This window comes from Atractosteus spatula, chromosome 4, assembly GCF_055471065.1.
Source record: "Atractosteus spatula isolate fAtrSpa1 chromosome 4, fAtrSpa1.hap1, whole genome shotgun sequence".
In the NCBI taxonomy this organism is placed as follows: Eukaryota; Metazoa; Chordata; class Actinopteri; order Semionotiformes; family Lepisosteidae; genus Atractosteus; species Atractosteus spatula.
This window is the reverse complement of record NC_142709.1, coordinates 40,044,772-40,060,354: the sequence shown is the minus strand read 5'-3', so window position 1 is coordinate 40,060,354 and position 15,583 is coordinate 40,044,772. Positions and strand designations below refer to the sequence as shown.

At 37.3% G+C, this 15,583-nt stretch overlaps 1 pseudogene; it reads left to right on the top strand.

Annotated features, from left to right (window-relative positions):
- Positions 1 to 394: 394 nt before the first annotated feature.
- LOC148836333 (uncharacterized) lies at positions 395 to 8,895 on the top strand (annotated as a pseudogene).
- Positions 8,896 to 15,583: the final 6,688 nt, after the last annotated feature.

The following is a 15,583-nucleotide window of genomic DNA, read 5'->3' as shown; positions in this document are numbered from 1 at the left end:
TAAAACTAGTCACTAGGTTAGTATTTACCAACCCTCTTTCACGAGATATAGCTTCTTGCAGAGTTCAGACTGTATCAAATCTTTCATCTCAAGCTAATTGGGTGTTCTATTGACAGTGATTAGTTGAGTGAGGTGACAAGTCTGATTAAATTGAAAAGCCTACTCTACATTTGTCATTGACATTTCCTTGGGGTGTGACCTACTGTATGTGCACCCTGTGAATGCAAATCTGTGGCCAGTGTCGGTCATCATTGCCTATCCTGCACTATTTCTAAAAGTACTATTATGCATACTGTTTGAGTCTGGTCAAACAGTAGGCTAGGTAATTACACTATGCTAACTAATCAATGCTACACCACTGTCCCATGTGTGTTTCCTAGGCCACAATTGCAGGATGGAGGACCTTATCGATTTCTTCAGGGAGAGGGACATTCCAGGGTCCACTATAGAAAAAATTAAGGAAGAAAAGGTAGTTAACAGAATGAATGTGTTTATGTTTATTATAACTAACTCCCACTGACCTACTGTAGATATTAACAGCACATACAGACTGTGAAAGTCAGAGACCACCCTTTCATTTATTTAATTTCCAGTCAAAACGGCCATTAAGTGCAATGTATTTATTTTTCAATGTCAGAAATTATTGCAGGAAACATATATTTAACACAGAATTACACAAAAGCCTCCACAGCTAAATATAATGTCAAATCTTTCCGTGTTAAGTCTGTCCACCCTTTGTCTTTATTACATTTTTCAATTTTTCAGAGTTTTTCAAGAAATCCACAGGGATATTTTTTCATGCTTCTTGTAAACACCTCCAAAGTTCAATTTTAGAAGTTGGTTGCATTTTCTGCTTCTCATGATCCAAGTCATCCAAAACACATTCCATGATGACTCATCGGTCTTTAAAACCTTATTTCATATCTCAAGTGTCCAGTTTTGGTGTTCTAGTGCAAATTCACTTTCTTTTGTCTATTTCTATTTTTTTCAGTAGTGACTTTTTGACAGCTACACATCTCTTCAGATCCATAGAGTTGAGTTGTTTTCTTACAGTGGAAGTATTGCCAGAAACACCTGTGGATTTTTCAGATCTGAAGCAAGAGTGATAAAAACTTTAAGTACTGTCTATGTGATGGTTATATTCTCAGTGGTCTACCAGGCCTTGCATGGTTGTTAGGAGTCCCATTTTCTCTATATATTGTAGTAAGTTTTGAACTCCAGTTTTGGAAATTCCTGTTTTTCACTTATTTTCCTTTGATTTACATTTTCCTAATGCAAGGAAATTATCTTATATCTAATCTTATCAGAAATATCTCCTTTAGCCATTTTAGATGCACATGACAAAGAAATGTGCAAGGCAGCGAAGCTGTGTTTGGGTAGTTGTTTGAATGTTAGTGTCACTTTTAATGGAAAGTGTTCTAATATACTGTAATGTCAGTGACACTTTTGGGATCAACTTTTGTTGGGAGGACACAGCTGTAACTTGTTTGTTTAATTGGAAGGATGTAAGACTTAAAGTGGCAGTAGGGTGCACAAAAGTAAAGAGTGGACAAATTAAATACTGATAGATTTGATATTTAGTGTAGTTTACTGTCAAATATATGTTTCTTGCATTATTTTCTGACACCAAAAAATAAATAATTTGCACTGAATGACGGTTTTGACTGGAAATTAAATAAACGAAAGGGTGGTCTCTGACTTTTGCACAACAATGTACAGTATATTGATATTTTCATGTATGGTAGATATTTTTACTTCACACCTCAACAATCCTGAATGGATGTTTTTTCTTAAATCGGTATCAGCATATTGATCCACATAAAATGATGCTTTAAGTTTGGTATTTTCAAACTGAAAATTGATAATACACAATTCATTTTTAGATTGATCCCAGTGTCCTGATCTTAATGACAGATGAGGAATTATTTGCCTTCTTATGGAGACAGATTGGCAGTGGTGGGATATTGTAGGAGACAGGAGAAAGAGCCCAACTGTAGGAAATCAAAACTTTTTGAGCGACTGAAGTCAAAACTGAATAAAAGCCGAAATATAAGCATCCAGAAAATACCACTCATCAACAAGAGGTGAACACAGAGAGGAAAGTAAGGAAAGTGGAGTTGGGCTGGATGATGTAACATGAAGAAAAGGAGGCTTTATCCAGGTGAGAACCAGAAAGGGTGGTGGAAAGCAAAAGTTAAGTGTTCCAAAGGACTGGGAAAAAAAAGACCTCATTGCGTAGGCCATATGTTTGTTTTTCCCAGATGGAAAGAATGCACATGGAAACATTTCTGAGGTGGATCTGACAAATTACCAAGAAGTTTCCTTAGATGAGGACAGTACAGAGGGAGCTCAGTATGAAGCCTCAAAGCTAACTATCATGAGGTTCTATCTGACAACCAAAAAGAAACATGACAGCGATGGTGTGGAGACACAGCAAGAATCAAACACTGCAGGTCCCTCACAGGAAAACACACAGGATTTTCCCTCTACCAACTCACAGATTGATCCACCATTTGAAATAGATACTGTACATTACACATAATTTATGTTGGAAGCACTGGAAATGATTTTAACTTAGGCAGTGATGACGTGGCACACTTTTATCCTTCAGATGTCACAGATGATTCCAGTTTAGCTCAGCAAAGTTCTACCATGTTTACTGAGGAAAATATGGAGGATAGCAATATCGTTACAATATTCAATAGAGACCTATCTGGGATGGGAGAACAAAGTCTAGAAGACACCTTGCCCCTGGCACAAGAACTCAGGGATCCAGACAAAAAAAATCCTTGTTGTCCATCGCAGCCAGATACTATCTGAGCTTATTGAACATTTCACTGATTAAAGCCTTTCATATACTCAATCAGAAAATCAAGTAAATATTCTACTACTAAATGGACAGTATGAGAAGGGACATGATGAGGGAGGCATTCTCAGGGATTGCCTCTCTGAATTTTATGAGCAATGTACAACAGGCAGCACTTTCAAGGTACCTGTTCTTGTACCATGGTAATATGGTACCAAGATACCATGACTATGGCAAGAAAAAGTGGCAGAGTATAGGTAGAATTATTTATTTTGGTTGACAGAAAGAGAAGTACTCGCCCATAAAGCTTGCTCCTGTAATCTTGGAACAGGCAGCCCTTGGATATGTGAAGAGTGATCTTGTTGACAATTTTCTAAAGTACCCAGGATCAAAGAATCTGACCGTAATACCTTGGAATCTTGTCGCAGAGACTCCAACAGTTCTGACCAAGATGAATTACTGGAAATCTTGGACAACTACAGCTGCCGAAGAGTGCCAAATGCACACAACTTTGAACAAAGTCTTCTGGCTCACAAAACCCTTATCCAAGAGCCTGCTTATGTTATCAAACAGTGGGAAAATGTACTTGCTCCCCTCATTAAAGCCCTTCAGGATATTGAAACTGTGTATGAAAACTTGCAGCTGACGGCATAAAAAATCATACGGTCACTGATGTTTACCTGCACAATGAATGTACAGGAAAATAAAATATCAAAGCATATTACAACATACCTGCGAGAGTGTGATGGAAAGAAACAGTCTCTGTTTCTGAGGTTCTGCACAGGCTCAGATCTCTTTCTTGGCAAAACTGTAACTGTTGATTTCACTGAAATGCAAGGATTTGAGAGAAGACCTACAGATGCAGCCATTCAAAATGAGTGAGGTACACCACGGTACAATGCGTAGGCGTGTCGCATCATAACATGTTATGACGAACTGTTACACGTCATATGACGTCATATCGGAATGTATCCGTAATCACCTTGTAAAACCGCCAGGAGGAGCCAATAAAGCTTAACCTCTCATGTACAGCATTTGAGCTTTTAAATTTAAACAGCATGTATATTACAGCATGTTAATCATCAGTCATTAAAAAGTTGGTATATTTTATAAAAGCACGATTGCTCAGTTGGGCAAAAGTACACAACCTACCTTTATCATAAATATTTTATGCATCAAAGCCTTTATCGAAAATATTACTAATAGTATTAATAATGAATGATCTTGGACAGGCTGTAAACTCAAAGTATTATGCTGGTCCACATTATTTGTAACCATCATTTTAAAAGAAAATACTTTATTTCTTCATCGACAAAAAGTAACACCACAGCATTTAATTGATCTAACTAACAAGGATGGGACATTAGCTAGCCAATATGATAAAGGAATTGTCAGGCAATCAGACTTCAGGACCGGAATTATCCATTTTATAATGGGGAATATAGTGTAAAATCCTGGGTTCGGTAAAATGTTTCAGGCATTCGTGTGAAGGACAACAGAGCTTTCACTGGCCGATTATCATTATTATTAATAATGATATTAATTTAAGGGTCTAAATATCTAAATCTATATCTGTATCTGTATCTGTATCTATATAGCAGGTAGTATCACTGTATTCCACTTTCTTTGTAAACACGGAAAAACAGATTCACAACGCGATGCTGTGTCACTGTGTAAAAAAAACGGTTTGAACACCCTATATTGTAATAAGCTGCTGAGCTAAGAATAGGAATGTTCCTGCTGTCAGAGGGGGTGGAAAGTGCCCGCGGTCATTTAATTAGTATTACAATTTGCACTGATTCCCTTGCGAAGATATGGACATAAGCATATTCGTGCATGGTCAAAAAATGGCATTAAGCAGTTAAAATTAATATGGTCAGTAATAGTAAACTGTAACTTGCTGTAACAAGATCGGCTAAACTGGGAAGAAAATGCTTTCAGAGAAAATGTTTCAGGTGTGAAGAACATAAATCCCCAATGCAATTTCAACCAAACCTGTTCCCACACACCCTGCTCCCACTGCCATTAGAATATACACAAAGCACTGAAATCTTTCGAGTTGATTATCAGGTGTTTCCGCCAACACCTTCCAGCAGCATTCCCGTGCCCAGACGAGAGAGAGATACAAGACAAGCCCACCAGCCCAAGAGAGAGAGAGTGAGAGAGAAAAGAGAGAGAGTAACACCAAGGGGTGCGGAACCAGGGAACTATTTACATGGAAAACGGGCGATCTCCCCAGACTGTCTGCCCGTTTCACTGTTACCTGGATACCTCTCTATTTAGAACTCACTCTCCCCCCTGCCTGTCTGACTTTTTTTAATCCTTCTGATTGCAGCGGGTAAGATATTTTTCCAAGAAAAAAAGAGAAATGAAAAAAAGAGAAATTTCACCAGAGCCTCTTCTCTTCTTGTGTCTAATTTTCAGTTTAAAAGGATTCAAGCAGGATTTTAGATGAAAGGCAGCGACCTCAATCAAGCCCAAATCATAATTGAACCCATTCAGAGCCTACATTAATAATAATAATAATTGCTTATACTTATATAGCACTTTTCTGGACACTCCACTCAAAGCACTATACAGGTAATGGGGACTCCCCTCCACCACCACCAATGTGCAGTATCCACCTGGATGATGCAACAACAGCCATAGTGCGCCAGAACGCTCACCACACATCAGCTATTAGTGGGGAGGAGAGCAGAGTATTGAAGCCAATTCATAGACAGGGATTATTAGGAGGCCATGATTGGTAAGGGCCAATGGGAAATTTGGCCAGGATGCCAGGGTTACACCCCTACTCATTCCAAGAAACACCCTGGGATTTTTAATGACCATAAAGAGTCAGGACCTCAATTTTACATCTCATCTGAAGGACAGCACCTGTTTACAGTATAGTGTCCCCATTACTATACTGGGGACCCACATGGACCACAGGGTAAGCACCCCCTGCTGGCCCCACTAGCACCTCTTCCAGCAGCAACCTTAGTTTTTCCCAGGAGGTCTCCCATCCAAGTATTGACCAGGCTCACACCTGCTTAGCAGCAGTGGGTTTCCCAGTTGTGAGTTGCAGGGTGATATGGCTGCTGGTGCATTACATTTACATTACATTTTACACATTACATTACATACATACACATAATGTATGTATGTATAGATACATTACATACACATTACATTTAGCGTCTCATTCTGAGCAGAAGACCCTCACACCTGAAGAAGGCTTGCGTTTTGTCTCTTCTCTTTTAAGCATGTGTACAATGCTGTAATACAATTTAAAATAATTAAAAGTTTAAACAGTATCAACTAAACTCCATTAATATAAGTACCGAGTGGTATTAAATAAATACAGCTTTTTAGTATAGATTACACTTTTCTAAAATGTATTTAAAAAATAAAAACGATTACAATCTAATCTTTCTACGTTTGATCCCAAAATCCCAAGAAAAATAAATCTAAATGGGGAGAAAGCTATGCTGAAAGTTTATTAAGATACTTAGAAGACAAAGATAACAATTTATGTTGCATTTGTCTGATTGTGAATCAAAAAATACATATAATTAAACACGCATTTGCGATTTAAATCAAAATGGGGGTAATGGGGACTCTCTCTCTCTTATTATCAACACTAGTTCAATTGTGGCTCTTCTCAGATACTGTAGTTCGGCATTCAGGTAGATTGCCAGGCGAAATAAAAACAGGTTTCGATAGTTAATAACCACTTTTTATGCGTGAAACATGGGTGATTTTTCTTCCTCCTGATCAGTTTAGAAATCTGTGTACGTGTACGCTGTAAGGTTTTTACTTCTTAATTAAATGTTTAAAATACGCATTTCGAATAGAAGCAACATATGCTGTTGTCTTCCTGATATGTAGAACAGATCAGCAGGTCTTTTTTCCCCAATCAGAGGGGTGTCAGATGGTGTCAGCCAATCACCATTCTAAAGCCGTATCGTAATTACCGTAATTACCATACTCTTATGGAACATGACTTTGCTAAAATGTATTTAAAAATAAAATCGATTACAATTGGCACGTCTGCAGCTTGTTCACGAAACCTCGTAGAGAGAAACCTCCTTTTTCACGAAACCTCCAACAGAGCTGTTCAACCGTTTTTTATCGGACACCTCGTATGTCAGGCGTAAGCGATAAATATATTTAGTTGAAAAGCTGCACAACGCAAGACATTTCGTTACTGTAGGAGGTTTCATACAAAGCACATTGTGCTGCTGTAATACAGTTTAAAATAATTAAAAGTCTAAGCAGTATCAGCTTTATTTATGGGTTGTAATTTTAAAAAAGTCAAAAACCGCACTCATAATGCAATTTAGCACTTTCTGGCAAGAGGAGACACCCAAATTAATAATGTAACATGCTACTGTTTGTGCATGAACATAGTTACAGTATACTGTTATTTCTTTAGATACGCGATTCCATGTTTGTTTGTTTTTTAATCCCTGGTGGGACTGGGCATCCATAAGAATCAAGTAATAGGTTTATTCCATGCTGAAAAAAAGAAGAAAGAAAACACATTAAATAAGAATCAGCGCCTTTATATAGCGCCTTTAAAGGTGGCTTCTCAAAGCGGTTTACGGGATAAAAACAACACTAACAAACACCAACAATATTGTATTTCATTGCACTTTACATTGCATTGTGCATTGTGCTGCTGTAATACAGTTTTAAAATAATTAAAAGTCTAAACAGTATCAGCTTTATTTATGGGTTGTAATTTAAAAAAAGTAAAAAAACGCACTCAAAATGCAATTTAGAGCTTTCTGGCAAGAGGAGACACCCAAATTAATAATGTAACATGCTACTGTTTGTGCATGAACATAGTTATACTGTTATTTCTTTAGATTGCATGTTTTTTTTTAATCCCTGGTGGGACCGGGTGTCCATAATAATCAAGTAATAGGTGTCATTGCGCTTTGACAGATCATCTTTAAATCAATTGCTGATTTAAGGTTTGACAGTAAATGTTTATATTGTAACGCATACTGTACAGCTTCCATTTCTCTATAAAAATCTAAAAGATCGTTTGCGCAGCCTAAGAGGGGGGGTCTGCTCTCAGTGACAGCTGACAATCCTCCATACACTCAAGAGAAAAATTAATAACGCCAATGTAAACGTCGTATTTACAATTTACAACTATTCATTGATATAAAAATGACTTAAATTCAAACATGTTGTGATATTTAGAAATATAAAAAGTCAATTAATTGTCCATAATATTGCTATTTTATTTTTTTTAAGAAATGTTTGTTAAAAGAAAAGTTGTAGCACCAGCTGGATTTGAACAGCCAACCTGTCACTTACAAGTCAGGCACATAGACCACATTACCACCCACAAGGAGTGGTGAAACAGCCGTACACATACAGTATCAAAAGACATTGTACAGCATGTACTATTCTTGTGTTGCGGTACATGAATATAATTATATCGTTATTAATTTCTTTAGATACGCGATTCCATATTATATTTCCTATTAATCAAATTCTAAAAGTATGCTTGTTGACTCCGGTATCGAGCATTTTTGCAGAAAAGCTTAAAGCTACCACTTTTTATACACATGTTATTTCACATGTTAATTAAAGACTTCGATGCTTAAAATGTTTAGGGAGAAATGTAATACTGGTGTGTATTTTTTCTTTAAAGTACCGAGACCAGCCATATACTGTAATACTGCATGTTTATGTTCCAAAATCAATATCGTTTATGGCCTTCACACGCGTTATGCTCCTATTCTTTTTATGCTCAGCTACTACCATTTCCCTTCAGTGGTAAAATTCCATATAAATATTCAATACTAAAACGGGCACAGTAAAGACATTTAAATCTTTCTACGACCGACCAACGCACCACGAGTGCCCCTGTCGGTCAACCAATCACATACCGTGGTATGATGCGCGATGACGTAGCTAATTACCTGCGGTACGTGTCTGTGCCGCGCACTTTGAATGGCTGCATCTGTATGGCACGTACAAGTGGCTGTTATTTGAGAGTGTCTCTTCATTATGATAACTATCCTGACTTCAGGTGTGAAATGAACAAAATTTTGGAAAGTAATATATCAGTGATGGACGTAGTTTAGTATTTTAGTCTATCAACCTACAGACTACCCAGATAAGTAATGTGTGCATCTTTCACCCTTCATAAATTATGGTAAGGTATACTTATTCACAGTATCTATTTAAAGGCCATCTGACCAAGTCTGTACCTTTACACATGTAAGCATATTGTTACACCACGCCCCCGGAGGAATCGGCATTCCACCTCACATTCCAGCACAGTTCACAATTAGCCCTTTTCCCCAGTCTATTTAATGCTGCCTCACACTCTTCCCGGTGCTCAGTATTAGGGTTTTCCTGGCTAGAGCTACTCCCAGTCTTATTGTTATTTACTACTTGGTTTTTGGCTTCCTGACCCTGGTTTGTTCTCCGTGTACGTCTCCTGGTTATGGTTTTGGTACTTTTGCTCTCGTTCTGGTTTTGACTCTCAGCTTCCTTATGGATTACGGCTCCGCCTCTGGTTATTTGTACTTTTGTACCGGTAAGTTTACCTATGGCTTTCGGACCTCGGATTGTTCTTTCGACTACGCCTTTTGGAGTTTGCCCTGATTTTCTGCATAGGGTCCTCACTACTAATTCCTAACACATATAAGATATACTGAGTTTTGAGTATATTTATGGCAGAATTTTAATCATTTCAGTTACTAATGATTTTGTAATTAGTTAAGAAATTACAAAGTCTCAGGTTAAATTGCACTTTTATTTTTATCATTTTGTTACAAGAATTTATTTTAGCCTGATTGTTTATATATTGAGTGAGAATATGGGAGATGTTTTTTCACCTTCAAAAAAGTATGGTGATGCAGTTTAATAAACACGTTCTTTTTTGAGCCATGTGCATTCTCTAAGCTACCAAGCACTTTTGTGCATAATTAAATTTGCTGCCATTTAGTGTCTTTTAATGTTAGAAGTTTTGGGTTGTACGTTATTTAGTCACAATATGGCAGCAGAGGTTATTTGCACAACTGGATAGCTCACTACAAAAATGAATTCTAAGTGCTCACAATGGTCAGCATTTGATTTAGAATTCATGTTTGTCATGAACTGTTCTGATAGAGGTTTCTTGAGGTAGCAGTTTGAACGTTGTAGAGCCTTAATTTCACTGATGTTTATTTTATTTGTGTTTGACTAGTTTGGCTATTTATAGATTTTGTCAGACTCTTTTTTATGAAACGTCAAAATTGCAGATGAGTTCCAATTCAATGAGTTCAAATGCCTTGCATTTAGTGAATATTTATTATTTGTACTGTAGTGCCCTCGCCTGGTGATGGAAGGAATTGCACCCAGTCGCTGAGGTAATCGCAACACAGGCTGGGAGTTGTAGCTGGGGAGAGTTCGGGAGTCCGTAAGATGACCAGCAACTGACTCTGCTCATTAAAATAGACCTGTGTTAGCTGAAGTGTTTTCTGAAGCTTAGTGTCCCATAAGTTAAGTGTGTAGAGTCTGTTAAAGAGTTACCACCCTAAACCTGTGTACGTGTTCCTTCTGTCCCCTAATGTGTGTATAAATCTTGGTGTTGTTTTTTTTGTAAAAGAGAATAAAAGCAGGCGATTGTGTGCTTACACTGTCTTCTCTTGTACTTTATCCTGAACAAACCCGTAGTTGTTACAGTACTCTATTTTCATTGTATTTGGTGAAATTTAGCAGGAAATGAGAGAGATGAGGTAATGTTATAATTAAATAATTATTTGGATTGGTTTTATTTGTGAACATTATATATTGTCCATTAAAATTGTTTAGACAGTTTGCATCTTCTGACACATTTACTTTCATTTGTTCCTTGCGTCATCCTATTTCACACTTCAATGTTACAGTACATGAAATCTAAAGACAACACATTAAAAGTGGATAGATCTGCTGTGGCATTTGAAAAAACAATACATCCTTATACAATGTACCTATATTCCACATTTATAAGCAGTTTATCTTATCCAGAGAGTGCAAAGTCCCCTATTGTCCTGTTCCTATTCAAGGTCCAGCCCATTGAGGACCATTTCACACGAGGATTGTGGGATGGCCTTATTCTGTGATTTTTCCAGGCAGTCAGCACTTCATTGAGCTCCTCCTACACAATAGAAATCAATTGATTGTTTTAAAATAAGGTTTGCAAAATCACTTTATGGAACTCAAAGAATGGATCTTTCATAAAACCAAAGGTGTCAGAGTATAATTTTATGTTATTACTATTCATATCAAAATCTGAAATGACAAGTATGTTACATTTACCTGTATGGTGTTTTGGAAGCAAAACTGAATGATTGATTTGTCGATGAAGGTGTCAACAAAATGTCCATTTTCTCTCAGCTGTTCAAAATGGTCCATCCAAAACTGAATTCACTGCGCTCTTAGTGTAGCCCACCAGTGTTCAATTCTCTGATTCCCAGTGCTTGGGCCAAGAGTGACACATTCTATGCCATCCACATTCAAAGCATTGCGCAGAAACTTTTGCATTACAGAAACATGGGTGTTTTCGGTTCCATCATCAAGTCGTACTCTTTTTGGAAGACCAATGTTTTTATAGACAGTGTCTATAAAATAACCTGCAATAATTTAGATAGATAAGATACTTTATTGATCCCATGAGGGAAATTGCAGTGCAACAGCAGCTTAACACAGTCAACACAGCACAGTGTAACATAATGATACAATAATATAAAAATATAATACATACACTACAATCAGTACAGTATGTGAGAAGTGCACTAAGAAGAGTAACTCAAAGTCCAGAATATACAAAGAACAAACCAGAACAGTACACAAAAGTTGTATTGCTCATTATAAATATATTGCAGAAGTCCCTGGCATATATTGCACAAAAACAGTTGTAAACGGGAAAAGCCAGATGTAGCAGAGAGTTTACTGGAGGGTCATTGTCATTTGTGGGTCATTATTGGCTTTGTATGCGTCTAACCAGATCACGTTTCCCGAGAAGCCATCAATGCACCCGTTGATGAATATTCCGTAAGGTTTTGAGTTACTGTCTCATACCCATCAATTTGCCACACATAGTTTGGCCCACGGCTGTAATACAGCAGGCGTCTCAGCCGATTTTGCGCATGCAGATCTACTGCTCGCCCATCCATAAGGCGCAGTAACTGACGGACAGTTCCTCTATCCGTTATTATCACAGCCATCCAGCATTTTGGTGCATCCACCGATAGCATGGCTGGCTTGTTTCGCCTTCGGCAGAGCTGATTCTTACACAGCATTGTTTCCAAGGTCCAAAGACTCAGTTTTATATCGTGTAATTCCTCCAATACCACCAAAATTTCATGGTTTGTGTAACCACGACGAAAGAAGTCCTCTATAATGGTGTCCATCTTACAAACCGTGTAGGGGTTATAACGGGCATAGTGGGGACCTACATTAATTGATTTTTATCAGGGCACTTGACAAGTCTTTCGACTGTACGATTTATGAATATAACAAAAGGACAGACAATGAAACGTAGGCTATTTCGAAGTCGCAAATGCTAGATAAAAAGTCGTAATTATAAGAAAAAAGTCGTAATTCTGACATAGAAAAGTCGCAATTGCGAGAAATAAGTCATAAATGAGTCATAATTTTGAGATATAAAGTAGAAACTACGAGACACTGTAGCGTGTTTTTTTTTTTTTAATCCTTTGCGGAAACGGGCTTCCATAGTATAATCAGCAACGTTATCGATTGGAATACTGTACAATAAATAGGGCGGAAGAAGTATTTCACATCCTTTTGTTTTCTGCTATATCAAGGGAACACCTCTACACTTACCCAGTCCACACATTTTGACCGGAAATATGTCAGTAGTCAACATCCAAATGTGCAGTCAAGCCAAATGAAAAAGTTTTTCTATTCATTTTTCAATGTATGCAGTGCGTCATTGTAGCGTATATTATATAGCTAATTTATTTTGAAATCATGACGTTTATTTTTGCTGCTGCATTTCAATCTCTTGTGTTTCAAATAGTGAATCGAAGTGAATGATGTTCTGGTATTTGGGTGTCCATCGTGCTGTGAAAGCGTTTACACCATGTACTGTATTATTTTGGGTTTTATTATGCTTTCCTTCTAGATTGTAGAAGGAATATTGTAGATCAATGCTGCGATAATGAGAAACTGCGGGGGAGTTTTTTAAAAAAAGAAAAACTTTGTCACCGCTCATCTTCCCTGATAGTTTTAAAAGAGACCTGCTATGGGCTGCTGAAGAAAAAATGAGAACTTTTCATTTCCCATTCTCTTCTTTTACATTCCAATGGATTGTTAGAAAAAATCCCTGGAACCAATGAAGACTTGCAGACACTCTACAAGCATTTAAGGATGCAATAGGAAAACAGTTTTGCCAATTAACGTTCTTTATCTGCTCAGAGGAAGATTACAATTCAATTTGTATATAAAGTATTATTTGACATTTAACTTTTCAGGAAGATGTGTTGAAGTAATTAAAAAAGAAGTTATAATAAATTTGTCAGTGGTACTTCAAAACAGCAGCAATGTTAGCAGTCTTACAGTACTCTGCAGTCATAGTTTAAATCTCTTTTAAACAATGTATCAGCCCGTTTTCCACAGTACACCTAGAGAGGGGGCTAAAGAGCAGTGCGAGGTAACCTATAATTTATCTGGGCCATATTAAAGGTTAATATACTGTATATAGATATTTATATGTAAATAATTTTAAAATGTAGTAAGAAACCCCATAATTTAATTGCAAATTCTATAGACCTAATATTTACAGTAGAGTACATTTCTAAATCAAAATACTAAAGAGTGCAGTTTTAGAGTGTGAAATTCACATAAGAAACCATACAGTAAACAGGTACATAAGTTTTCTCATAGCAACAAATGAAAGGTTGCAGCAGTTGATAGCATATTGCTTTAACCTTGAATTCTGTGGTCATGATATAAAATGTTGGAATGGTTTGAAAACGTATAGCTGTATTGTTTGTTTAGGAATTTAGGGATTCATGTATTTCAAATACACAGGATCTGTGGATACAGAGGCTGGAGCAGTGGTGGAAGCCAGTATCAGTAGAGTGCAGAGCTACAGGTAATTAATTCTTGGATCATACATTCACAAAATGTTTGAAAAACTCAATCTTTTTAAATTTGATTCTTTAAAAAAACGTAATCCTTTTTATTCTCAATTGTCAGAAACTACACATCAGTATATGCACCAAATATGTTTGTTCACCAGAGCTGAGAATGTGTGCTGGTAATATTTTTAGCTTTTACAGTAATAATAATAATAATAATAATAATAATAAACTTTATTTTTTATAGCGCCTTTAAAGGTGGCTTCTCAAAGCGCTTTACAGGATGACAATAACAATAAATAAGAAGACTACAACAATAAATAAGAAGATTTCACAAGATAGGACACAATTATAATTACAACAATACAACAATAACAATAGAGGAGACCGTGGAAGGTGGTATTAAGAAGAGCAGAGGGGTGAAGAATGGAACCAGTTAAGTAAAGGCTTTTCTGAAGAAGAAGGTTTTGAGTCTGGATTTGAAGGAGTTTAGAGAAGGTGACTCTCTAATATCCTTGGGCAAAGAGTTCCAGAGCTTGGGGGCATAGCAGGAGAAGGCCCTGTCGCCCATACAATGTAGACGGGCTTGTGGGACAGTAAGGAGGGCAGAATTTGAAGAGCGGAGGTTGCGAGGTGGGGAGTAGGGTGATAAAAGTTCAGACAGGTATTGAGGTGCCAAGCCATGTAAAGCCTTATAGGTGAGCATGAGGATTTTAAAGTCTATGCGGAATTTGACCGGAAGCCAGTGCAAGGACTCCAGGATAGGAGTAATGTGAACACTTGCACTAGACCTGGTCAGGATTCTGGCTGCTGAATTTTGGACATACTGCAGCTTGTTCAGAGTAGATTTAGATACCCCAGGGAGTAGAGCATTGCAGTAGTCAATTCGAGAGAATACAAATATGTTGATCAGCTTTTCAGCCACAGTTAATGATAGCATAGGGCGTAGTCTTGCGATATTTCTAAGGTGAAAAAAAGATGTTTTGACAGTATGCTGTACATGTGGGTCGAATGTTAACAGTATATGTTACAGTAAATGTTACAGTATAACATCTTATGAAAATTTCAAATATGAAATTAAATATGAAATTAAACTTATCAAATATATGAAGACTAATTCTTTATGGATTTAAGAACATGATATTTTACAAGTGACAAAACGTTTCCAGGAACATTTTGTTTTACATATGATTTGACACAGGTGTCATATTTAGTACTTTTCTTTTCTCTTAGCTTACCTAAACAGTTGGTTCCTATGGATAAAATTATTTCAAACCTGGCGACACAACTAGAGTAATAAAGTGCCAGGGTTCAATAGCTGTACAAGGTTTTAAGCATTCCTTTTATCACCCAACTCACACAATGATGGTGAAATTTATGGATGACTTTGGGAATACTGAAGTTGGAATTGACAGTTAAAGGCCGAAATGGGAGTTTCTACTGATTGACCACTTAAGCTAAGCAGGTGTGAGCGTGGTCAGTAGTTGGATGGGAGACCTCCTGGGAAAAACTAAGGTTGCTGCTGGAAGAGGTGTTAGTGGGGCTAGCAGGGGGTGCTCACCCTGCGGTCCATGTGGGTCCTAATGCCCCAGTATAGTGACGGGGACACTATACTGTAAACAGGTGCCGTCCTTCGGATGAGATGTAAAACCGAGGTCCTGACTCTCTGTGGTCATTAAAAATCCCAGGACGTTTCTCG